This window comes from Falco punctatus (genome assembly GCF_963210335.1).
Source record: "Falco punctatus genome assembly, chromosome: 6".
In the NCBI taxonomy this organism is placed as follows: domain Eukaryota; kingdom Metazoa; phylum Chordata; class Aves; order Falconiformes; family Falconidae; genus Falco; species Falco punctatus.
Window position 1 is genome coordinate 66,148,279 of NC_137585.1, and position 24,856 is coordinate 66,173,134.

General features: G+C 39.5%; 1 protein-coding gene across 11 annotated transcripts in view; it reads left to right on the top strand.

Moving 5' to 3' along the window:
- CELF2 (CUGBP Elav-like family member 2) overlaps positions 1-24,856 on the top strand; it is a 376,863-nt gene that overhangs the window by 179,550 nt on the left and 172,457 nt on the right. The window contains exon 1 of one of the 11 annotated variants that reach the window (XM_080392042.1): positions 18,281-18,424. The exons of the other annotated variants lie outside the window; for them this stretch is intronic. The gene's annotated coding sequence lies outside the window, so the exon portion shown is untranslated. Of the gene's footprint in view, positions 1-18,280; positions 18,425-24,856 lie in introns of those variants that run through there. 11 annotated transcript variants of the gene reach the window in all.

Consider the following 24,856-nt stretch of genomic DNA (forward strand, 5'->3'; position numbering starts at 1 on the left):
TCCATCTCTAGTGTTTCTCAAGCATGCCCCCCAAAGCTCGACACCATTCTGCAGGTTTAGCAGTAATTTGAATGCAACAAATTGTACCTGCAAAGCACAGATGTTGAAAGCTGAAAAAATCCGAAGGTGCCGTATGTTTCCTGTAATTGAAAGCAGGTGCCCTGAAGGAAGCAGATTCTGTTTCACTTTATGAAGTATCTAGTTGGCAGAGCAGGCAAAACATACCCTCTAAAGCTTCATTCACTAGGACTGAATAAAACAGATTAAAACTGTTGTTTTATGATAGCTTTAAGGGGCTCCAACAAGGGATCGAGGCCCTATTGTTTTGGGCACCGTAGACAAAAAGCATTAAGTTGTAGAGTTCGGAGCACTGAGTAAATTGAACCACATGGATTTAAAGGATGGGATGAGGGAGAAGCCCATGATAAACCTGCTTTGTGGAGCAGTGAAAACCAAGCCTGGCATCTGCAGTGCTTTGGGTCTATTCCACTCTGCATTGGGCTGGGTACTGCATCCTGAGTTTGCATCTCCCCGTTGTCCCACTTCGGAATACTTCTCATCATTGCTTCAGTGAATGCTCAGTATGGTAGGCTACCAATCTGTCTTTTGCCTTGGTCATTGTGTGCAAGGAATCCAGGCCTACAAATGAACAAAAGATATGAACATTTGTGCTTTAGAGGATGACTGTTTGGGAAACAATCTGTAATGTAAAGCGTACAGGATAATGAATGGGAGAGAGGTGCCCGGTGTCTCCTAGTTGTGGCACCACCTGTGGATTTCACAAGGCTTTAGGGAGGGCTTTTTTGTGTGTCTATGGTTCAGTTTACTTACAGACAGTGGTAAAAGCACCAAGGGTCCTCTGAGAATTATTCAGTTTGTGTGTTGTGGTTTTTTTTGGGTTTTTTTTTGTGTGTGTGTGTGTGTGGTTTATGGTGCTATTAAGACTTATAAGAGCCAGATGTTATTACCCCACAGAATTCCGCTGAATTGCATTCAAGCTGAGCATAGTCTGTGGGTGTAGGTAGTATCTGATTTTTAAACAGGAAAACAAAATAATAGAAAAGCACCCCAAAACATCAAAAGTCACTAATGCTTCCAGCCAGCTTTGTAGTGCTGCAGGTCTGAGCAAGCCAGGTCTGTCTCCCCTTCCGTTCTGTGTTTCAGTATCTATAGCGAGCGTGGAAAGAGGAAACAACTTTGATCACAACATTTTTCAGCTCTTTCTCTAACAAAACAGATAGTGCCTGGCACAGTATTGTTGTACAGATATTTCATCTCCTCCAAAATACTTTTGTTAAGTTCTGAAAGTGCTGGCTGACCTGTGTGTACCAGGCTCAAATCTCTTGCTCTGAGTCTTCCACTGCTCTTTAAAGACTCAGCAGCACTTGCACGATACTCTCTTTCTTTTTGGATTGCCCACGTATTTCCGCGACCCCCTTTCAATGGTAGGCAGACATTTTCTAGGAATTTTCCTTCTTTAGCCTATCAAACTACCTGAAATAAAGAAAAAATGTCTTTCATCCACATTTTGACAGGGATCATGGATTTTGATGAGAAAATTGAGAATTTTTTTTGCCACCTTTTACTAATGGCCAAGAAGAGATAGGAAAGTTTGTGTTCCCAACAAGTAGAAAAAAAGGCCTGATTTTCAATAGATATTAGTCAGGTTTTCATTCTTCTTGACAATCTTATTTAACTGACTTAATATTGGATCTCAATTCCAGCCAAAATTTTAAAAACTAGGAATTTAATGACTGTGCTCATCATTTGTCTCCGTATAGCTTCCTATACATGAAAGGTCAACGTCAGTCAGACTGTACCATTTGGCATGAAGATGAATATAGAAGCTAAAGAGGATTTAAAAAATACATGATCTGGCATTTGAAAGCGAAGTCTGGGAGTTGAGTCCCGCTTTTATTCCTTTATGTGCTGGTGACCTAGCACTTTGTCTCTTATGCGGTGTGTTCACAGATTTAATAGTCTTTTTGTGGCAGTGGGGAAAGTCCTGCAGGGACTGAGTCAGATTGTGGGTGGGTGGAAGAAGTGTCTGGGTACCACTCTGCCTGGAGGCATCTATGTGTGACAAGGACATAACATAGGGTTAATGCTCTCCACACCTCACAGAACCTGAAAGAGGAGTCCATTTACCTAAAAATCCTTGGCAGGGATGTCTGGTCCCCTTGTTTCTTATTATTGACTGTAGAAAGAAGGGAAAGTGGCTGGGTTACTAACGTGGTACTAACCGAGGCCTCTGTAGCTCAGTGAAATCAGTCTGAGCGTTAGTGCCTTAATTTTCCCATCTGTGAAATGTTGGTTATGTCTCGCAGTGGAATAATGATCCTTACTACTTCTGTGTTCAAAATACCTGGAGAAAGAAGGCAAAGTTAAAAGACAGGGTGGTGTTCTGATCAGTGTGGTGTTTGCTTTAAAACCCGCAATATACAGCTTAGGAATATAGCACAGATACATATGTGGACATATACAATATGAATGTGTAGCACAAGAAAATAAATTAGCTCTAGATGTCTTATGAGCGATATTTCTTTCTGCAGTAATGCTTTTAGGTGTTATGGTTAGGCATCTCTGGAAAGCAGTTAAATATTTCCAGTCTTGGAAATATCCATTATAATTACACAGCAAAGATGGGAGACCTTTATTTATGATTTGAATATTTGCAAGCAGTTAGGGCTCTGTGCATAGTCCCTCTGCATCTGCTGACTTGCTATTCTTTGTCTTTAGCTTCTGACCTTTGTTAATCGCATTAACCTTCCAGTTGAAAAATATATACATAGATGTGTATATATATATATGATGTTATTGGGCATCATTAAACAGTTAGCAGTCAGCCAGCCTCCAGAATCAACCGCTAGTTATTCTTGCAAACATTATAGCAAATGACAAATTTACGAACTTCAGAGCTTTGTGTGAATTGAAGCCTCTCTGAGCAAGGCACATCTTCATGTCATCCACTTGTCTTTTTCTGGAATCACACAAAACTGCCTTCTGGCATGTGTGAGCCTTTAATGCTTCCAGTGCCACTTGGTTTGTATTTTCCTTTGTCTTCTTAGCGACATGGCCCCAGCATAGGGTTTAAGTTGTAATGAAAGCATTAAGACAGTTAAAAAGATTGAGAGTATCACAGGGATTAGATTTTGGGAAAATCTTATTGAGGATTTTTAAAAAAATATAAAAAATGGTTCTTACTCTATTGACTCATATAGCTTGGAAATTATTTGTAAGTTTGAGCTATTCACTGGTGGCTCTTGGACTTTGAAGCATGTCATTTTATAGGTAGTCTGGTGGTGTCTGACCATCTTACCTGGTTTTTAAGGTGCTTAAAATGTGGAGCTGAACCTTTGGAATCAAAGTGGCCAACAGCTACAATTAGCTTTTGTTGCAGGTTGTTTATAATTTAGTCTCTGTATTTCAAGCTGTTTGAGCGGGAAGTGGTTCCAAACTATGTATTTAGCATTCATTTGTGGGGTTTTTCTTTCTTTCTCGGCAGTAACTTCTCCTATGGAAGCAGAACTAAAGGGTCTGTGAAAGGTTGACCTCATTGGTGCTCACAGTTCCTACACTGCATACCAAATTACTCTAACAGCCCTTCCTTAGGGGCTGCTAAAATCTTTCTGTAACTTCAGCTGATGCAATGGGATGTTCTGGATGACTCCTACTTTTATACCTGCATGTTTAATTGCATATCTTAGAGGGTGGAGGGGGCTACTGTGTAGGAACTTTCCCCTTCAAATGTATGCTACGTTGTCTTAGTTTTCTCTTTTATGATTTTGCCATGCATGTGTAATATCCACTCTTCCAGCATAACTTTCTGGTGTTTAAAGTATGAGGTGAGTTTGCAGTTTGATATAACCTACTTAGAGCTTTCTTCTCTGTTTTCAGGGACAGAGAAATCAAGTATCTGCTTTCTTAGGATTCCTAGGTTATCAGGCACTACAAAATATCCATCACTCATTCTTACAGCCAGAATGTTGTCATATGCAGGCAGCCATAATTGCAATCCCTAATTGCTGCCTATCGCCATTTGTAGCAAAGCAGGACAGGTTTTCTGGATGAAATCTCAGATGATCTAGTGATGTTTAGCCTGGGCAAGAAAATTGTTCTTCACTAGCAGGTGGCTTATAATTCATCAAAACCCAAAGACTTTGGTTCTCACTATCCTGTCACATAAGACTGAGCTGCTGCTGTGGTATATGAGATAAGATTATGCTGCCCCTGGAAAAAGAATACACTTTTTTCATACTCTCTGGTATTTTAGTTTCATCCCTTCATGATGCAACGGCTTTCTTTTGTCACTTCTCATTTTTGTAAGGTATTACTAAGTGCTCCTGCTGCTAGTAGTGATAGGATCATGTGATAACTCAGGTTGGAGAGTCCCTCAGGAGATCTCTAGTTCAACCTCCTACTCAGAGCTGGGTCGGTGTGAGGTCAGACCAGGTTGCTCAGGGCTTGATACAGTTGGGTCTTGACAGCTTCCCAAATCGAGATTGCATAGTGTTTCTGGGCAGCCTGTTCCAACGGTTGACTGTCCTCATGGGGAACATATTTTTCCTTCTATCCAGTAAGATCCTCTTCTTTTAATTTATATATGTTGCTTGTTGTCTTCCCACCATTGTGCCATGCAAAAGACTTGGTCTCATTCAGCCTGGAGAGGAGAAAGCTTCAGAGGAACCTTCATATACTTACGGCAGGCTATTGAGAAGACAGTGCTATGCTCTTAAATAGGTAGATATTCCCATACCATTTTATCAATGAAGGCTGGTCTGGAATTGTTCACTTTTTGAGAAGTCCTTGAAAGAAGGTGTTTTAAAGAAAAAGTGATACCATTTCTGCCCATTGGCCATGTGTGTGAATTTAAGGGATTCTGGCCCTTCTCCCAGTCTTTGACTTAAGGAATCTGTTCTGCAATGCGTGACATCTTACCTGTCTCATGACTAAAGTTTCATGCCATTGCCTTAGTCTTTTGAGCATCCATAATCCATTGACAGTCTGCTAATAGAGGCAGCGAGACTTGTTCTGCTTCAGGTTTTCTGAACAGATATACCAGGTTTTTCCCCTGGATTGCTAACACTTACATATGCAAAAAATAAGAACATTGTCTCAATTTTTGCATATGTCTGAGTTTTCTCTCCAATAGCGGTATGTCTCATGTTAACTTACTGCCTGAAGTTATACAAATTACTGCTACAAATGGTTAACACTTAAGGAAATGGGGAAATTGTTTGTTGTTCAGACAGCACCTATCAGTCTGGGTAGCAAGTATACAAGAACTTGTTCCATTTTAAGGCAGAGTAGCACCCAAAGGCAAAGAATTGCATCAGTGCTCTCTAGCTATTTTAACAATACATTTTCTTTTTATAAAAAATTCTGCCAATAAATACACATCTATTTGAGCTGATTTTTAAAAAAAACATTTGGGACTATACTGGTATTTCCTTGTTGTGTATCTACAGGTTTTTGCATTTTTCCATAATGTTAAGAGAGAAATAAAAGTGGATTACCAGTCAGGGATGACTCTCTTAATTTATATTTCTAAACCTTACACGACCCTGTTCTCCCAGCATGGCAAATTACTTAGGTGGCAACTGCAGACCTAAATGAAACAAACTTCTGCCACATTTTAATTCTGATCAGAAGAAAAATGAGTGCACATAGTTATTTAATGAAAAGAGTATCTCTTCCACTCCTTTCAAAGGACTTGCTGCATTTCTCTTTTCTGGGTGTTTGTTACTATTGCTAATGCTACTTGCAGTGCCTCCAAAGCATGTATATGGATTTCACAAAACCAGAAGATCTTCTTAATCAAAAATGTTTGTCTTCTGAATCTGGAGAGTCATGAAAATAAGCAGTGGGGAGCAAAAAAAGGAAGGATTTTAGTTTTTATGGCAAATTATTTTCCAGGAGAGAGATGCAGAGCTTCTGGTCCTGAAGCAATGCTTAGTAGCTAGACTATGATGCATTTTAACTTCAGATATGACTAAAAGAGAGGATTAGGTCTTTTTTCAAAGCTATTCAGCACTAGCTAGGTAAAAGAACATGAACAGCTTTACAGAACCAAACTAAGTGTTGCCCTAACCTGTCTTCCGCAGAAGCCCATAGGAAATGTACAAGTAAAAATAAACAAAATAATGGTGAAAGTGCTCAGGGATTTTTTTTTTTTTCCTGTAGGCTCTCCCAGATATTTTTTTAACTGTAACATTATGACTTCCAAACCTGAAGTTTTGCACCTACATGTTTGTCAGAAATAGCTTTTTTTGGATTTCTTTTCCAACAGGGAAAAAATTGGTGGGTTCTTCCAGGTCCTCATATATTGTCCTGTTTTGAGAGGGAAGAGCTAGATTTATTTTCACAATATCACTGTTTATTGCTCCATTATTATACCCTCCTGTACATTAATAACGCTGAGCTATTAACATCATCCCACACATTCTGTGTTTACGCCAGTGAATCAGAAAAACATCTGCCTGGGAGGTAGAAATGTAGTTTTATGTATGAACACGTAAACATGAAAACTCTGCACCTTCTGGTTTGAACTCACACCAGAGAGCACAGGCGAGACCTGTGAATGTCTGCGGTTGGGAACTGGCCCTTGTGCAAATCCTATGCGAGAAGGTTCAAAGGGGTAAGGTGTCTGTCCATATCAGTGTTAAAGAAGAAGAAAACTGGCAGAGTGATTGCTTCCTTCAAGGGTGAAGGTACAGGTGCCATAACGCTGAGATACACATGCTGTTACTTCATTGTCATTCATGAACTACTTTGTCATTAATTTAGATCAGTGTTGCATTGCTTGAACTCCACTTCAGTGCAGGGAATATTTAAGGTAACATTGATCCTTCCCATTTATTTATTTTTTAATGGCCTTTTTTTGATCTTTGAAATATTTTCCTTTTTTCCATTCAGGATGTATGGTGTATGTTCAGCATGGCAACTCCTGGTCGGTGTTCAGCGTGATGGCATTGATAATGAGATACAGTAGAGGAAAAAGCTTGCTTAAAAGAGATGAGGATCTCTTCTTGAACATTTTTGTATTCAGAGAAGTGCCACTACCTGAACTTCCCAGAACACACTGAGCTTTTAGTAAATTACTGAATAATCTCAGAGGTCACAGTGATCCTCCTGCTGATACTATGGAGTTTTCTGGTAGCTGACACCTCCACGGAAAAGTGGGAATGTCAGCCGATGAAAGCAGCATTAGCATCTTGACAGATGTGTGTTATAATGGTGTCTTTAGACAAGTTTGGAAGTAAAACAGACCTCATGTGTTTCTTAAGAAAGTTATTTTATGCCACAATTTCTGTGGTGTGGTTTTTTTTTCAAAGTCTTGTTTTGAAAGGTAACTATGATAAAATCAAGTCTTCCAGAGCTGGCTGCACAGCCTTTGAGGAAAAGCCCAGGGCTCTGTCGCTCAATTCTGCCCAGAGCTTGCATTATTAAGAGTAATATGGAAGCAGAATCCCCTTTCTTCTTTAGTCCCCTTGCACCATATCTTTGTAGGCGTTTTAAAAATTTGCATTATGTACCAAAATAGAAAGTTCATCAGAAAGCTGGCAGATAACAAACCTTACAGTCAATGGAAAAGCTGTAAAAACAGCAGAGTCGTAAGTATTTAGCAACATCACAGTAGCCTTGTTCCACATTTGCAATTAATACACGTCTGTGTTTGCATTTGTTATAGGACTCTTGACAGCACCAACATAACAAGAAAAACGAACAACCTGAGTAATAAATCTCTGGAGGCATTCAGCAAGTGCCATAGGGCTCATTAATCTTGATTATTCCCCATAATAGATAACTTCACAAATCATCTATTCTCCCCAATCATGCACATAAGGATAATGTATATATAATAGCCTCCCGTACTGTAAAACCCCAAATAGAATTTCATTTTTTAAATATAAGTCTTGACAAATGCAAGACAAATATTTATAGAAAAAGAATGGGGATGAATAACAATGAACTGCACTGAAACAAGTGGGGCAGAGACTGCTGTGAAAAGAAGGTGACATCTTTTCCGGGTTTTGGGTTTGTTCCCACCTGTCCCCGTTGCCCCCTGCCCCCACTTTATGATCTCTCTATGATATCTCTATTTGAATCAAGGAAATAATTTATTTATAGCCTGAAGTAGATGGGATTTTCTTCCTGAGAGTTTTGGTCAGGGAGCCTGCAGCTGCAGTCTTCATGCATGCTTCTTAAGGAATGTAGACAGGGGAAAAGAGGAGCAGCTGAGAAATATCCAGAATTCCAAACAATTTAGTATTTATAATTTATACTATCAATGCTTTCTTTTTCTTGTACTCTTCCCCAAGCCTTTGAAAAGTGCCAAAGTTATCAAAGAAAAACACAGTTCTGATCTGATGTAGTCTTTACCTGTTTATCAGGTTTTCTCAACTACAACTTAAATCTGCCAGTGCAGCTTAAGAGATCTGTGAAAGACATCATATTTAGACTAAGACTGTATATGATCCTTTCAATAAGGATAACAGAGGTGTTCTAATACCCGTAATTGACACTGGACTGCAGGCTGTGCTTCAGCTCAGAAATGCCAAGGTAATTGTGCAAAGAAAAGAAAATACAGGAGAGATATTAACTTGATATATATATATAGATAAAATTCTGGGTTTAATGCAGTTGGTATTAAAAAAGGACAGGCAAGTGGAGTGTGGAGGAAAACAGAACTTTTTTTTTTTTTTTTTCCTATACAAGTGGACCAGTACCTTTTATATCTTCATAATTGTAGTGACCTTAACCTGATGCTTAAGAGTAAGTTCTGCTGATTGAAGTTTCAGCAGTGTAAAGATGTATTCAGCGCTGATCCTTCCTTTCATACAGTATAAAGCAGGAGATTTGATTGCCCTCATCTTTGCTCACATCCCCATTTTGCCACCTTTCTTCTCCCTCCCTCCCTGTGTCCAAATGCTCTCAAAACCCCAAGATTTTGTTCTGTGACCTGGGACACCAAAATAGCAATTTTGTGAGTGGAAAGGATTTAAAAGACTATGAGCTGAACTGCTTTAGGGAGGATTTCCTCCTCTTGTTCACTGTCCCTCCTCCTCCCTTCGTAACAAGTACTCAGGATTCATTTTCCTTAAAATTTAATAGAAAAGAGAATGTGTATCATCTTTCAGAGCTGAAACAAGAGCAACCTGAGGTTTGGATCCATTTCTTTTTCCAAGATCTGCTGCCCACATCACTTGAGCAATTCTGCTGTTTTAATTCTTATGCATGCGAATGCAATACATACCTGTAAAGTATCACAGTCCTTTAATAGCCCACCTTGCATGTTTTGTCTCCGTTCCTAAGTACATGCACATTAATCATATCCATGGGCAAAATATCTTCTGTCACAGAGGTGAAGAAGAGGTCTTACCTCTATGAAGTTTTAAAAAAGGGATTAAAAAATAGAAAATGTGCACAGTCTTATACATTTGATTGGATGGGTTCAGGATCTTGTAGATTCGGCTTCTGTGTTTAGACCCATTTTTCTTCAGGCATCTGCAAAGAACTTTCTAAGACAGTGTCAAACAGTAGTGCATTTTGGCCTGAAATTTTCCTTTGATATCGGCAGTCTGGTAGTTTGCAGCAGTTTCAAAATCAGGATAAATAAGCTGTATTCCTAGTTGTCTCAGAAAAATTCAAGTAACTCCCTTAACCTCTCTTGGCCTCACTTTCTCCCTGTATAAAACTGACTAATAATCCTTCACCATCTTTATGAAATGTTCCACAGTCTTCTCATGAAAGGAATTATTTTAAGTTCAAAGTGTTACTCTTAATGAAAGAATTGACTTGCTTATTCTTGAAGAAACACATTATATAAACATCAAAGAGCTGTTAGTAGCAAACGTTAGTCTGCTATAAGTTGCTCCAGTGTCTCATTTAGCAGTATTTTCTCATTCACTTCTCCATGAAAAGGAATGCATTTGATGTATATCGGGATGCCAGATGATACAATTCCATCAGTGTCCATGTGCTGTAGAACTAAGTACAGTGATTGGCGTTGGCCATAATTTCCTATTCGGTCCAAAAATTAGCATGCCAATGGGTGCAAAATGATGTTCAGTCACTGGAAATCAGTCTCTTTCCACTGCCTTGTCTGGCTGATTCCTTCAAAGCACCAGGAGCCAGTGCTGTAGAGAGCTTGAGTTGTGCACTTCAGGTTGTGACCCAATGGGTTACTGGCTGTTTTTCGTGCTTGGACCCATGTTTTGATAACGCTGCTTGCAATCACCTCCAAAAGTGGGAGTATCCTCATGTATTGTTGGGAGATATTATCAAAATGTAGGGATTGTTTCTTTAGAAGTTAATGCAAAAAGCTATTCAGGTGATGACTGACACTAGCTGGCCACCAATAAAAAGAGCTAAGCAGTGGAAAACATGGTACATGGTATGGTGTGTTCTGAAACGGATTAACACACTTAATATGTGTCTTGTTTCCTCTGGCTAGTCTCAGCTCAGCCACATGAACTTGGTTACTTCTCTGGCTCTTCCCACTGGTAAACTGCAGAGTGGCAGCAGTCTGTCTGCTTTCCCCGTTTACTCAGCACAGTGAGTTATGGGTTAATGCCTCTTCTCAAAGAAGTGCTTTCTTAGGAGGCAGTTGGAAGAAGAGGAGGAAGGTGGGTAATGAAGAGCTGCTGTGCCACGGGAGGTTCATGGAGGTGAGCTTAGAAGGCAGGGGCAGCACAGCACCCCCTTTACCTGCTGAGGTCTCTGGGGTGCCCTGGCTGCCTCTGGGTGAGGAGCCTGCTCTGCTGTGAGAATGGGCTGTAGAATGGGCACACTCCAAGGGCGGATGTTGCTTCTGGAAGTATGGAAGAAAGCAGTGACATGCAAGAACACCAACATGGTATAGTAGGAGGTGGCCCTGCTGTAACCTGCCCCTCAGCTGGGTTGGAGAGGAAGAAGCACCAAGAGCATTGGTAGTAACTCTGGACAACATGGTCCTGAAGGACAACATTTGTGTTGCTCGAACAGTCTGAGTCTGATACTCCTGTGTTTTTTGCATCTTGGAAAGGTATTGGAAAGCCTTTTCTTTTTTGTTATGTACAGAGTGGTACAAAAAGGGGTACTGACCCGTCTGGTTTAACTGGGATTACTGGGCTTAAACTGGCAAAGAACAGTTAAGCAAGGCCAGACTATTAGTACTGGGGCATCTTTGCATCTTTTTAACTGATGATGGGAAGAGAGAGAACATCACTGTGTTAAGACATTTATTCAAGTTCAAGTACAGAAAGGATTTCAAGGAGAAAGTGGTCCCCCTCCAGGCCTTGCTAAAATGGCAAGTAAAATAAATACAAGTAAATAAGCGACCAGCACGACCTGGGAAATGCAGAGGAATTATTTCCATGTTCCAGGATAACATCTAGCATGGTGAGGAGGCAGCACTTAACACCCCTTCCAGTGGTATCTACTTTTGCTGAGAAAGCTGCTCTGTAGGCACTTTGCAATACTCCTGCACTTGCTTCAGGGAGATCAAGTGACCAAGAACCTGCTTCTGCTGTAAACAGAAAAACAGATTAGCTGGTTTATTTTTAAGTTGATTGGAAACTTGACAAGTGAAAGCAGCTCTAAATGACATCCAGATTCAAAAAATGTTACTTTGAGTATCTGAAATTGAAGTTGTAGTTGTGACAGACTCCCAGGGCTCACATCAGCGGAGCTTAAAAGATGAGAAACACATGTTTAAACTCAGATGTCCAATTTAGAAATAAATTCATACAGGCTCTCAATCTCTAGACTAGGACCTATGTTATGGAGAAAAAGTTTATGTAATGCTGTTTCCATTATAAGTAGAGAATAATTTTCTCAAAAAGACTCTTAATACTGAGCAAACAAGTAAGTTTAGTACTAAAAACATTTTCAGTGCTTCATTGCCTTGGGTTTACAATATCATTTGCACGTCAAATTATATTTCATCTTATGATTTAGTAATGCCAGAAGAATAGATCTAATTCTGTGTCTCATGATACCCTTAAAGATGGAAGATTGCTTTCCATGGAGTGTAAAACTCAATTTGTAGTCATGTGTATAAAACATGACTTTATGGCAGATTAGCTTGCTGTAGATTTAGTTCTCTCTGACAGTGAACTGAAAAATATTAGCATTTCACTGAACACAATATTAATGGCAAGAAGAGAGTATTATTGTAACGTGGAAAGTAGAATGGGATTTTTGAAAGTAGAACCAATAAGCAGAAGAAAATGTATTTAGAGATTTGCAAGTTTAGATAGAGTTGGTTTAACTTTTTCCTCCCCCCACCGTGAGTCATTTTAAAGAAACAGAAGTATACTTGCAGTTGTCAGACTGACTGCTAATGATTTTAAATAAAACAGCAATTATAATACTGGAAGGTGCCTCTGGACCATATACGTTTCAAGTGACTGCAGCAAATTTGAATTTTTTAAATATATTTTTTAAACTTTTTTTTTTTTTTTTTAATATTTGCAATTGTGTTGTGTAGTGGTCAGATGTAGTGTTTGCTTTTTCCAGTGGAAGGAGAGAGTATAAGCAGAAGCTGAGCGTGAGCATTTCTATGCAGTTCATTATTTATAATGCTATGCTGGTGTTGTCAAGATAGTGAATATCACCTCCTGGGTGTGACAAGGCTGTCCCTTGACCTGCTGAGTACTTGCATTAGAAAAGGGCCCAAGCCAATTAACATACTGCTAAAACCATTACATCTATGTGTTGCACTGAGGGTTTTAGTTGGAGAGATGGAAGAAGAAAAAAAATTGAAAGAGAAGCCAAGTAGACGCTATAATCAAGAGGATCAAGAGGAGAATGTTTTATGGAGAGTGCTTCATGCTATTCTGTATCCTGCACTTGAATTTTTGCAGCCTATCTTACATGTATCTACCCGGGTGATCCAACGTGTTTATACAGAGTCTGCTTTTATAATGTGACTGATAATAATGCAATTCTTTATGCCTAACTCAAAGTTAATATATTCAAGATACAAATGATATATGAGGGCAGTGAAAGCACAGCAACAATTTAGCTGCAGTTGTAGAAAGGTTCCCCATGCTTCTATTTTAACTGAATAATTTTTATTTATTAACTGTGTTCATTTTAATTCTACAGAAAGTCAAATAATGATGTGTGAAAACAGCATAATAATGCTTTGATATTTCTGCAGAAGTAATAACTGAATTCAATCTGCTTTTAATCTTTCAAGCTATTCATTGTATCCATCCCTTATTCCTATAGTTATCCTTTTCTTCATTCAGCTCTCTTTGGTTAACAGGCAGTGGAGGTCCACCTGTTGCCTTGGGTCAGGCACAAGCTCTGCTTTCTTTTAAAATAGTTTTCAATGTGATTACTGTTCCTTTGTTTCTATTAAGGAAAACATTTAATATTGGAAATGATGTGCTAAATTGTCCCATTCTCTACAGAATATTTTCCACATATTCTAAAGGTTGAAAATTATAGCAGTGTGCTTGTTCTTAATTATGCACGCTTATATTCATTCGTATTTTCACTAATTTTCTTTCATTTTTAGCTACGGCTTATACTGTGTGGGACCCAGTCCTACAAATATGCATGCAATTAATTTTTCTCACTAGAACTGGTTTTGTTGCTGTTGCTTTTTTGTAATCTCCATGGGACCCACTTTGCAACTTATACTACTTACACCAACGCGCCCTTGCTGCGGGACGAAGCTTGGTGTGTGGTCAGAACAGGTCATGAAGGGATGGAAGGGGAAACTGGTTGCAGCCGCCTGACGTTGATTGGTCTGTAACTAGTTTATAACTATCCGGTTGAGAAGAGCAGACAGGTACTTTTAGTGACACAAGGGCTGACACGGATGGCAAAGTGCTCTCAGGAAGCCAAGATGCTTCTTACCACAACCACGTGGCTCACGGTACCTGGGCTCCCCTGCAGAGACCAGCTGCCGTGGTGGTGGAGCTTCAGACCAACAGTGTCAGTTGCACTAAGTTGGAGGGGAAGGCAACAGGGGCACACGGGGCTCCTGGTTCCCAAGCCATTCTGCTGTGATGCTTATTTTACAAGCTATCACAAAATATATTTGTAATCTGTAGAAGATGGGTTATGATGTTCTTTCTGTAGGTGATCTCTGTCTTTGGGGGGAGCGTAGGAGGTTAAGTGTGTTTACTCTCAGTTACAGTCTATCTAGACTAGAATTTGGCCCCTAAATTTTGTCTCTAGAACAGTTGCTTCTTTGCCAACCAGTAACAGGCTTTTGTTTACCATTGCAACAAGGCAGAAATTTGAGGGGCCAGAGGGACCTGTCTAGCGTGACTTCCTTCCTCTGTGTATGTTCTCTGTCCTAGGCAGAGATGGAGAGCGCTTACAGCTTTTCCTCCTGAAAGCCTCAAAAATACAAGGAACTTGTACAGTCTGGCATTTGACTAGTACACAGTTGAGCACGCACCCCATGCAATGCATTGCTCAGGTTCACCATGCTGATGTGTGCATGACCAACCTGCAGTTGCTTGCCAGCTCCGTGACCGGCATGCAGCTGGTATCATCACAGCTTTCAGAACCAACCCCCCGATGGCATCTTTCCTGGCTGGGGTTTGTCGCCTCCTTCAAGGTGCCCAGTACAGCCTCTCCCTTTGCATGCCCTCAGCTACTGAAGCAGCACTGTCTACTCTGGCAGTGGTAAAAATACATTTCTAGAAAAAAAAAAAGCAGGGCCAAAAAAGATAGGTTTGCTATAAAACCCCCAAGGAAGTAGAGACTTCATGACATCTTAGCCTTGATGGGACCGTAGTGATACCAGTTAACCCTCTCAAGAGAAGTATTTACTGAAACGTTGACATCTATTTTAAGTTGAACAGGCTAGGACAAATACTGAGGGCTTCCTGTGGTTTGTCTGGCTTACTGACATGTGCTAAAACTGCAGCAACCGAGCCTACCCTAGGACTGTAAACAGCTAGTTAGTCTTCAAAAACACATCTTAACTCCATAGCGACAGCAGTGTCTTTATGCCTCAGCTTTTAGAAAACCCTCAGTCGCTAAATATGCTGCTCTGTGTTGCATAGCTTACAAAAAGGTGCCCAGAAAAGATGTCTTCAGTTTACGGACTGTGTGGTACTGGGAAAGAATATCAGAGATGGTTTGTCTGCCTGGCCAGAGCAAGGAAACCACCCTTAGCCACACAGTCCTATTAATATCCAATTAATAACAGCTTAGACAGTGTTGCTGCGTGGTGCAACTTAGATGTTGTTACTGTATAGCACAACAGGAGATTTTTCCCCTGTGTGCAAGGTTCAAATTTTTTACATACAAGTACTTAGAAACACATGCACGCATTTGTTTTTTTAAGGGCTCTCCACATGCCTGACACAAGCACCTTTCGTCCTAACAGTTAGTGAAATCTTGACATTTTTGTTAACCATCTGCAGATCTCTTGAGGCTTTGAAGGCTATTTGTAGGAATTGCAACAGCCATTCCAGATACTTTAAAAAAAATAGACATGGGCTTTAAATAGTTAATGAATGCACATCATTTACCTAAACAGTGTTTTTATAGATCTTTGCAAATATGACATTAATTAAGGGAAGTAACTAAAGCTGAAGTGCCACAGAATGTTAATCCTCAGCATCAGTAATTAGCTGTGGATGAGGATTTTAAAAAATGTTTCCAGTTTATATCATTTTGTTTTGGAAGAAACACAAATGTGTGGGTTGAATTATTAAGAAAATAAATAAGCCCTAAAAAACCCCAACTCAACTCTGAAAGAGTGGCTGGATGTGTATCTGTGCTCTTGCCATGAGCCTTTGGGGATCTGTGGCTGGGCTCTGTGATGGAAGATAAATCTGAGATGAACCTGAGACACCCCCTCCACACTGCCTCTCTCCCCCATGCCCATGCCGGGGGTGTGCTCTGCGTTGTTGCACCAGCCGAAGTGGGGATCCATCAGCCTGGCCGCGCTGCATCCTTGTTAGAGCAAACAGCCAGTGAGACCAGGTAGTGCAGACAACTCCTTGGTCATTAATATGATTGTGTTTTTAACAAACTAGTAAAGGCAGATCTTTGCCTCTGTCCCTCCTGCGTGCCCTGATAATTGTTTTGTTTATCTGCAGAATTTTGCTCACCACAGCGGGCAGTGGAAGGGCTGGCTGTATTCTTTGTTTTCTTAAATTGTTAAATGAAATTACTCAGATTCAGGAAATTAATTTTTGTAGTCTAGATATATAGTGAAAAAAAAAGCTTTGAAGTGCTGATGTCAGTGTAGTCACTCTGAAATTCAGGAATCAGCCCTGCAAAATTTTCAGAGGCTTAAAAAGTGAGATTTTTTAAAAATAGTTGCATCCTGTTTAGTTATCTGTTGATATCTGAACCTTTACAACTCATGTCACTCCAAACTTTATTCAACAGCCGTTTCGTATGAAAATGAAAGCCAAGATACCCATACAAATAGGACTTGAAGAATCGGAGCTTTTAAAGTAAAGCATAGTGTTATTATTAGGCTCATATTAAAATCGTGATAATAGCTAGTGTTACCTATTATTTTCTCTCTCTCTCTTTTTTTTTTTTTTGGTGTTTTTTTTTTTTTTTAGGATGATTAATTTAACAGCTACTATTGAAATAGCCATAAACAATTTAATAAACCTAGTAAAACTTCAGATGCTTCTTTATTATGCATTCAAATAGATTCTCAGCCTCCTGAGTCCTACTCTACACCCTCGAATGCTGCTAAGTAGTGCTATTAAAACAGCAATACTAGGAGACAATTCTCATTTATGGCGATTGTAAAATAGGGACAAGACACTGGTTTGGATTCAGTTTGAGAGACATATGTTTTTACAAGAAATTCTAAAGAAAATATAGAATAAACTATAGTGTCTCTGGATACTGAAAGGTTCACCAGCCCTGTTGACATGTTAATACTTTCTCTGACTTTCCTATGTTAAGCTTGAAGGTGTGTTAGCAAATGGTAAAAGTGGATCTTCCTACGTATAAGATGCCAGAATTGTGGCCAAAGAATGGTTTTGTCTTACTGAAATATAATAAATTTTCTATAGGCTGATTTCTTTCAAGATTTAGCAGGTTTTGTTAGTTGAGGATGTTTAAGGGGGAGAAGTTAATACAATAAAATATTTTATATTGCTTATGAAGAAGGGCTTGTTTGAAAATAATTTTTCTTTCTTGAATTCTGGAAAATTTATGCGTTGTTTAAGCTCTGGAAATCCAGGCCTTAAAGACATTCCATTAGTTGAAACATGATGTGTAGGATCTTGTCTTTTGCCCTCATTTTTGTGATGCGTATTTACAGGTAATAACTCAAGCTGCATGACAGCTAGGTGAAATGTGAGGCTGTGGTTTTCTCCCTCGGTGAAAAATGGTGAAGCCATGAGCCTTTGATTTTGTGGTTATTTGAATATACTTGAATAAAGATCCAAGTGTATCATTCAGAGGTGTAGTCGAGAGTCATCTTTGCAGGTGTAGGGATATGCAAGAATTGCATGGAAAATGTCCCGTGGCCTAGAGCTGTGAGGAGTCTTTGGGGACTGGGCAGAGTTTAGTGATAAAGAGCAAGCAGGCAATCCAGCGTGCTGCTGCTGCCTCCAAGAAGTCGTCTTGCGATTCCTTTCTGACACCTATACCGCTGTTTTACCTTTTTCAAGGGTTTTCTGCTTCAGTGATGCAGCTGGAAAACAAGGTTTAATCAGTGGGAGCCATTGCCTTTCTTCTGCTGCTGAATAAGAAGGTCAGGAATTGCCATGTGCTTCATCCATTTAGTTGAGAAAGTAGGAACAGTACTCATCTCTCTGATAGACCCCTCCTTATGAAATTTGTTTTTCTGCACAGTGACAAGCTGATTAAGAGCAATTTTCTAGAGAGGAAATAAAGCTACCTACAGTAGATACAGAAGAGAAAAATATTAGGCTCTTGCGTGAATGTCCTTGTATCAGTGGTTGTGCTTCGGTAATTAAATTCTGACAAACAGATGAACAAACAATCTCCAGGGGTAATGAAGCTCAGTCAATGAACCACAAGTCTTCACAAGTACTAACAATAAGAGAAAATACAATTGAAACCCCTGTGTATGTGTTACTCAAAAAGCAAGTTAAGAACTAATTAAAGGGATTTCTGTTTTCCTCTCCAGGCTTTGCATTTAGAAATAGATTTACAGAGTATATTCTCCACTTTCCAGTATTCCAGGATTCTTAGATATAAGCATGAGAGTAGGTTTTAAACTTGTTTATTTCAAAAAGGAAATTCAATAAATTTAGTCCCCTCCCTTTACCGAAGTTAGCACCAGCATTATGGGTTTTTCAACAGACTTGAAAACCTGTAACCAGAGAAGTGAAATCCCTCAAATGTAATGTGCTTGCCCTTTGCTTGGGGTGCATGAAATGCAGACTCATGAAAATGTGGTCACAGGAATTGAATGCAGTTCCTTCCAGCCTGCTTGGTGATAGCATATTGCACATGCTGAAAAGTAAGTATCTTTTCTGCTCTTCTGAAAAAATGATAACGTATGCCATCACATTAACTGTGCAATTAACTCAAATTGGTCATGTCTGTATAAAAGTGCTTTGTGTCATGTGATACAAGGATCTAGATTTTTAAGGCCCTTTTTCTTATCACCTGTGACAGAGGCCTGTTCTCACCAATGTCAAAACTGATTTTTTCCTTTTGAAGTATTGTTTCTTAGTTACTCAAAAATATTTTTCCAGGGGAAAAAAAAAAAAAAAAGATTGGCAAAATGACCATGTCATATGACAAATACAGATGGGAAGCTGGCAGTAAGTAAAGTATCAACTTTCTCTTTTGCTGCTGCTGCTGGGCTGAGAGAGTTAATCCCATAAGTAATGACAGTCACATTAGTTTTATTGATATTTTGTAATCTGTCTTTCCTGTCTCCCCCTGCTTCCCTACGATCCACTCTTGGTTAGTTACCTGCCACATGCTACCTGGTATCTAATTGCTGCATGTGTTACCTTTTTAATTTAAAATTGTACTTTTAGGGGTCAGGTGAAGTATCTTGATGAACAGTGTCAACTGGTTAGATATAAATTATATTTTCCCCTCTCTCCCTCAATAGAACTTGTATTTAAACTGTATTCATCAGAGTGCTCTCTGGCAGCTGTAGATGATAGAGATCATCAGTGGCTGAGCAATGGTCAGAGCACCTTTTGGAGAGGTTTGGCAATTCATCCATAACCACATGGTGGTTTGGAGTGCACCAATTGATAGTGTCCAGGTCCATGATAAACCTCTATCACCGACAAGCAGTCTGCTCCCCATTTATGAAGCTTATAGCTATAATGTACCTCTTTTATTTTATTCCTCTTTATGGCAGAGCCATAAACACCGTAAGGGAAAGTCCTGATGACTCAAAAAAACAAGAGCTGAACTGAAGCTGATTTGCAAAATGTTGAAGGTGGTTCTGACATCCTAGTGCCGAAGAAAGATTGGTATCTGGGGTTTAGTTTCATACCTCTTCCCTCTGTAAACAGGAAGAGTAACTTCAAAGCAAAGGGAGGCTGTGTGAAGGTTATTCTCTGTGCACAGTGGCAGATGGAAATTGTACAGCACAACTGGAGTAAAGAAGGATGGTTGGTTTTTTTGGTGGTTTTGTTGTTGTTGTTGTTTGGTTTTTTTTTTTTACACCTGTATCTGTGCCAAAATGAAATGTCCATCTTCCTTGGGTGTAAAACAGAAAAGTGTCTATCAGTCGTCTTGAAGGTGTGGCCACACTGCCCTTCACAGCATGGGAGCTTTTGTATCCCTCTGTTGGCTGGGGTGGCACTGCCTTTGGCAGAAACAAGGGGCTGGGGGCAGTGTGGTCAAGACATGGATGTTTCCTCTACTGGCGTCCAAAGATGGGCAACAGAGTGGAAAAGAAAATTTAAGAGCTTCCTTCTCAAATGAGATGTTTCTTCCTACTCTCCATATATAGGTATTTTTTTATACAGAAGGGGAAGGAAAAAAAGCAGACTCATTTTTATAGCTAACCCATTTACACATTTGCTTTTTACTATTTATGTAATACTTGCTAATGAGGTGGCCTGATCTGCTGATGTGGCCACTGATGATGATACACTTTACATCTAGAATACAGTGCTCTCTCTCTGATGTTAAGTTTAAAGCTTTGTATATTTTAAATGTTTTAAGTTTCTTCTGAACTGTTTGCTGTGTAGGGTCTATATTATCTGGCGCATAGTATAGTTATGAATAGGTATTTCATGGTCTGCAGAGTTCTTCTTGTTCTTCTTCGCCTTTTATTTATTTATATTACTTATTTTACTTTGTCCCTTTTTCTGCCCCTCCTCCCACCAGAAGACGTTTCCAAGCATATATAAGGTCTGTGTGTTTTGTCCTTTTGACATATGTGTAAGGATGCCGTGGAATTAGTATTTTATTTTTACAGAATTAATTAGAAAAATAAGTATTTCCATTACTTCTCCCTCCTTTGAAGGAAATCCCCTAACCTGATATCTTTTAATCTTCCCTTGGAGAAAGCAGCCCCAACATCTTCCCATCTGAAGTCTATATGCTAATGCTAAATATACAGTTTTTGACAGCCAGAGAAATTTTGATGGTAACTGAGAGGTTATTTAGGTACAAACAGGCGCCTCCGTCCTACCCGTCTGTGCATGCAGGCGCGTGGGCACACAGTCTTTTACTCTCCCACCGCATTCTTCCCTTGAAGAGCTCTCTGTATCTGAGAAATTAAGCCCATTACATACCCAGCTCCAGTCAATCCCGTTATCATTAAACTCTTGTTGTGGGATGCCTAAACGAACTACCTTGTGTATAGCATGCTGTTTTCCCCGTGTTAAGCAGCCCCCATTTGTGTGCTTTTTTTCTGTCATGGAGCCATAACCAAGAAAGACAAACTCCTCTCCCACATCACAAGAACAAAGCATTGTTTCCTCTGCCTGAAATTATTTTTCTTGAGATAGTCCTACAGGGACCAAAGCCATTTTACCATTACCCCTTAGTGCTACTTTATGTGGGATTTATAATGAAATTGCTTTGACAATTTGGATAATGATGGAGCAACGCAGTAATTGATGAAACATTTTGGGGAAGAACAATTTCCTTTGGGAGACATCAACTTCTGTATTAAAGTTGTAGTCCTAACATAATACATTGAAATGTTAAATAATAAATAAATAAAAAAATTACAAAATAGTCTTTCACTCCATTACTTAGTGTCTCTCACTGATTTTAGTTTCTGGTAGTTCTTAAAGTGAGATTGAAAAGGGCTCTGGATCAGTAAACCCCACATAGCTAAAAGATTCTATCTCTGCTAATCAAATCGTCATGGAATTACCTTGTTTTTATTAAGTCCAAGATGGACATTAATAACATGAGTAACAGTTTTCTGTATTTTTCACTAAGCCAAGTAAATGAGCTCAGTGAGACAGCTTTACATTATGCTAACAGAGGAGAGCATTTTATTGTGTTATTCAATAATTTCCCTCCAATTCTTAGTTTAAAACTTACTCCCGATGATAGTAATGTGTTTTACAATGTCTCTATATTTTTTTATTGTCCATCTAATGCTTTTTTATTTAAAGATCTTGGAACGTTTAACTTCAGTTAGTTTATTAATGAGTAGTCTCACAGAGCGCTTAATGTAGATCAGAGAATTACATTTACTGCTCTGGAATATGGTTCCATTCATTTGTACATCCAAAGGACCTAACAAAAGTAGGTTGCCCCTCATATCTCTGATTTGCAAACAGGAAAATTGAAATTCAGAGAGCTCTAGTCCCCCTAGTCAAGACCACAAAGCCAGGGACCTGATCCATATATGTGATATACATTAAACCTTCTCCGAGTACTCGGGATTGTTTGGCAGAACAGTCAGTCTTTTTCAATTACAAACATAGGACTGTTTACATGGGTGGATTTTTGTAATCCCAATTTCCAACACTTACGTGCTTGAAGGTAAAGCAATCAGATCAATTGGTAATAAAATCTTCTGAGAAAAATTTTGATGGCTGTGTTGTGAATTCCTGGAAAGGGAAGCTGGATTCTTGAAAACACAGCTCCACAGCCTCGGAGAACTCCTCGAGAGCGCTGCATTGGGTAGATTTATCTACTAATCAGAGTAGTTTTGCTGTGGATGCTCTAAGAAACCTGAACTTTAGCTGTAGCTCTGACACTTGTAAAAGAGATGTTGAGTTAAAACATGTGACATTACACCAAACAGATATGTTAAAAATTGTACTTAAAGGTTAATATAATAAAAGTGTAGTTCATGTGAGAGTGATAGAAATATTGATCATAAAAATAAGTAGTGGCCCAGAAATTCAGCTGAAAAGGGGGGAAAAAAGCCTGGTTGATATATGAAGAATTTGAGTTGTGACACTAAGATCAATGGCTGTATTTTCACCCAGTGAAGCATGAGAGCTTCAGATAAGGGCAGTTAGTCAGTGAAATACTGACTGACATACCCTTTTACTGTTGGCATTTGGTCTCCAATATTGATCTCGCCTGTCACTGCCAACAAAGTATACTGAGGCTATATTTATGTTCAGATAATGTTGTGTTCAGTGTTTTATGAATGATGTCTAAAAGCTGAAGGTGTATAAGGAGTTAATTCTAGCTTCCGCCCTCATTTATTTGATTTGATCTTTTATATTGCTACAAGCCATTATAATCTTCTGTCAATCGGTCAGAGAGCAGATAACAGGCTATAATCCGCACAGACTCTTTAAACCTGACGATTTCCCATTCCTCTGCTGAGGAACGGTGTACTGGAAACAACAATTATATAGCAGAGTCACTCCTGGACTTTCAGTGCTGGGAACACGGGTCCTGAGTGTGCAGAAGGCGGCGGCTGAACTGGTTAAAGAATAAACCTTTAGGAGGAAGGCTGTTGTTTCTTGTGTCAGTTTGGTGGAGCTGGAAGACTTAAGTCTAGAGCTTTTGGAAATAATTGTGGTATTGCAGCAAAAGATGTTTAGCGAGAGGCATGTGCCAAAAATTTTATTGTTTTATGTTCCTTTACCTTTTTCTGCTGGCTCCAGCTGAAAATCATGTGTGAACAAGATCTGTGGTTCTACTCTTTCGAAATTAACAGTTTGAGCTCAAGTCAGAAAGGCTGAGAGAATTGTGTCCTTGGGTGCCAGGCGTGGTGGCTTTTAGCTGTGCTTCAGCCACCTTGGCCAGACCAAGGGTCAAGCTCTTGCTCCACTGCTATCGGGAGCTTTTTTGTGTTAGGATTTAGTCATCAGCTGCTTCAAAGAGACGGAAGGATTTATCCAGTGAAGAGTAGCTCAGTCAGAATTGAACTATTTTTTTCTGCTTTTCTCAGAGCATCATCCACAGAGCTGTAATTTCTGGTTAATTTTTCTCACCTTTGGTCATACCTCCAGGATCCTCTATGGTTACCGTAGCTGGCAGACCCAGTGTGTTTTCTGTTGTAGCCTGGCAAACCTTGAACTTGAAGGGAAGTAGAGAAAAGGAAAGAAAGTGGAGCCCAAGCAAGGGATTCCCTGACTGCCGTGAGGGCCTGATGTGCCTTGTTCTAAGGCAGACCTGGGTGGATGAAGCGGCTTGATCTATGCAGCAACTACTTATTTCTGGTGAAATAGTTAGATAAAGTTGAGTTTTGTCCTTTACCCAAGACAGCTTATGTTAATCTTAGCCTTTGACCTCCCATTCAAGTTCATTTGCTTTCTTATAGCCAAATAACTCTCCGGGATAATCTTAGCCAGCAGTAGAAACCTTACAAGAATGAGTAATCAACTTAGAGGCTGGAGACATGGGAGCGATGTCAGGAGCAGACTGGGAAATTGCATCAGGTTTTAAGAAGAATGAGTGGTTATAACAGTAATTTAAGAATGTAACAGTTAAAGTATTTGCATGCAAAATTCAGTAGCAGAAGTAAATACTGGAAAATCACTTAATCCCACTCTGCTGCATCCCATACTAGTAGTGAAGCAGTGGCTAAACCACTGTGAACCTCCAGCCAGCCATTTTCACTTGTTCCTCTGCGGCCAGTTAGAAAGAACCTGTAATCTGAAAATAGAATTTTGATATTGTTTGTACCTGTCTTTGCTTAACATTTTGTTTCCTGCACCCCATAAAGTTTTGTGTTGAATACCAGATAGTACTGTCACTGGTGGTGAATTTTATGGTGGGGGTGTTTACCCACTGAGCTGCATGCAAAGGCTACCTGGGTTTTGAGTTACGACTACATGTTGCTCTGATGGGATATTTGAAGTTATACCAATACTTTTCACCTCCTTTAAAATTCTAGGGTTATACCGTATTTGGCAATTCTGGAGATGCTGGTGCTAAAAGCATAGCAATCATATTTCTTTTATTTGCGTGTATTTTATTTAGGGGGAGCGAGGAACCACAGTTGAGCTACAGATGTTCAGTATTACTGGGCTTCTGTGGTTGGATTGTGGTGGTGCTTGTCTTAATATGGATTTTCCTTGGGTTGCTGAGGGTAGTGTGACCGCCTAAAAAATGGCGAATGAATACGGTCATGAATACAGCATACTGTAGAGAAGCAGTTTTCCTAGGCATTGGGTGAAGCCAGATACAGATGTTCTTTTTTGCATGCTCAACTCAGGGGTGAGGATAAGAAGGTTAAAATTGGAAATTATGATGCTTTACTCATTAAGGCTTTTACAGTTACAGTTACAGATGAGTATGCAGTTATAAGACATGTCTTCTGGCCCATCAAAAGCAATTATTAGCACTTTAAGGTTTCCCCTTTTTCCTGAAACAGGGAAATCATTTATGCATATTACCAGTTGCCTCCTCAAAGACAAGGTATTTTTCTGCAATAAGCTTGCAAAATGAAACCTTTTCAAACTTTTGTTTCAGTCAATCAGGTTTGATTTTAAATTATGTAATTGCTTAGTTGTGGGTGAGCAAAACCAAACACCTGTGAAAT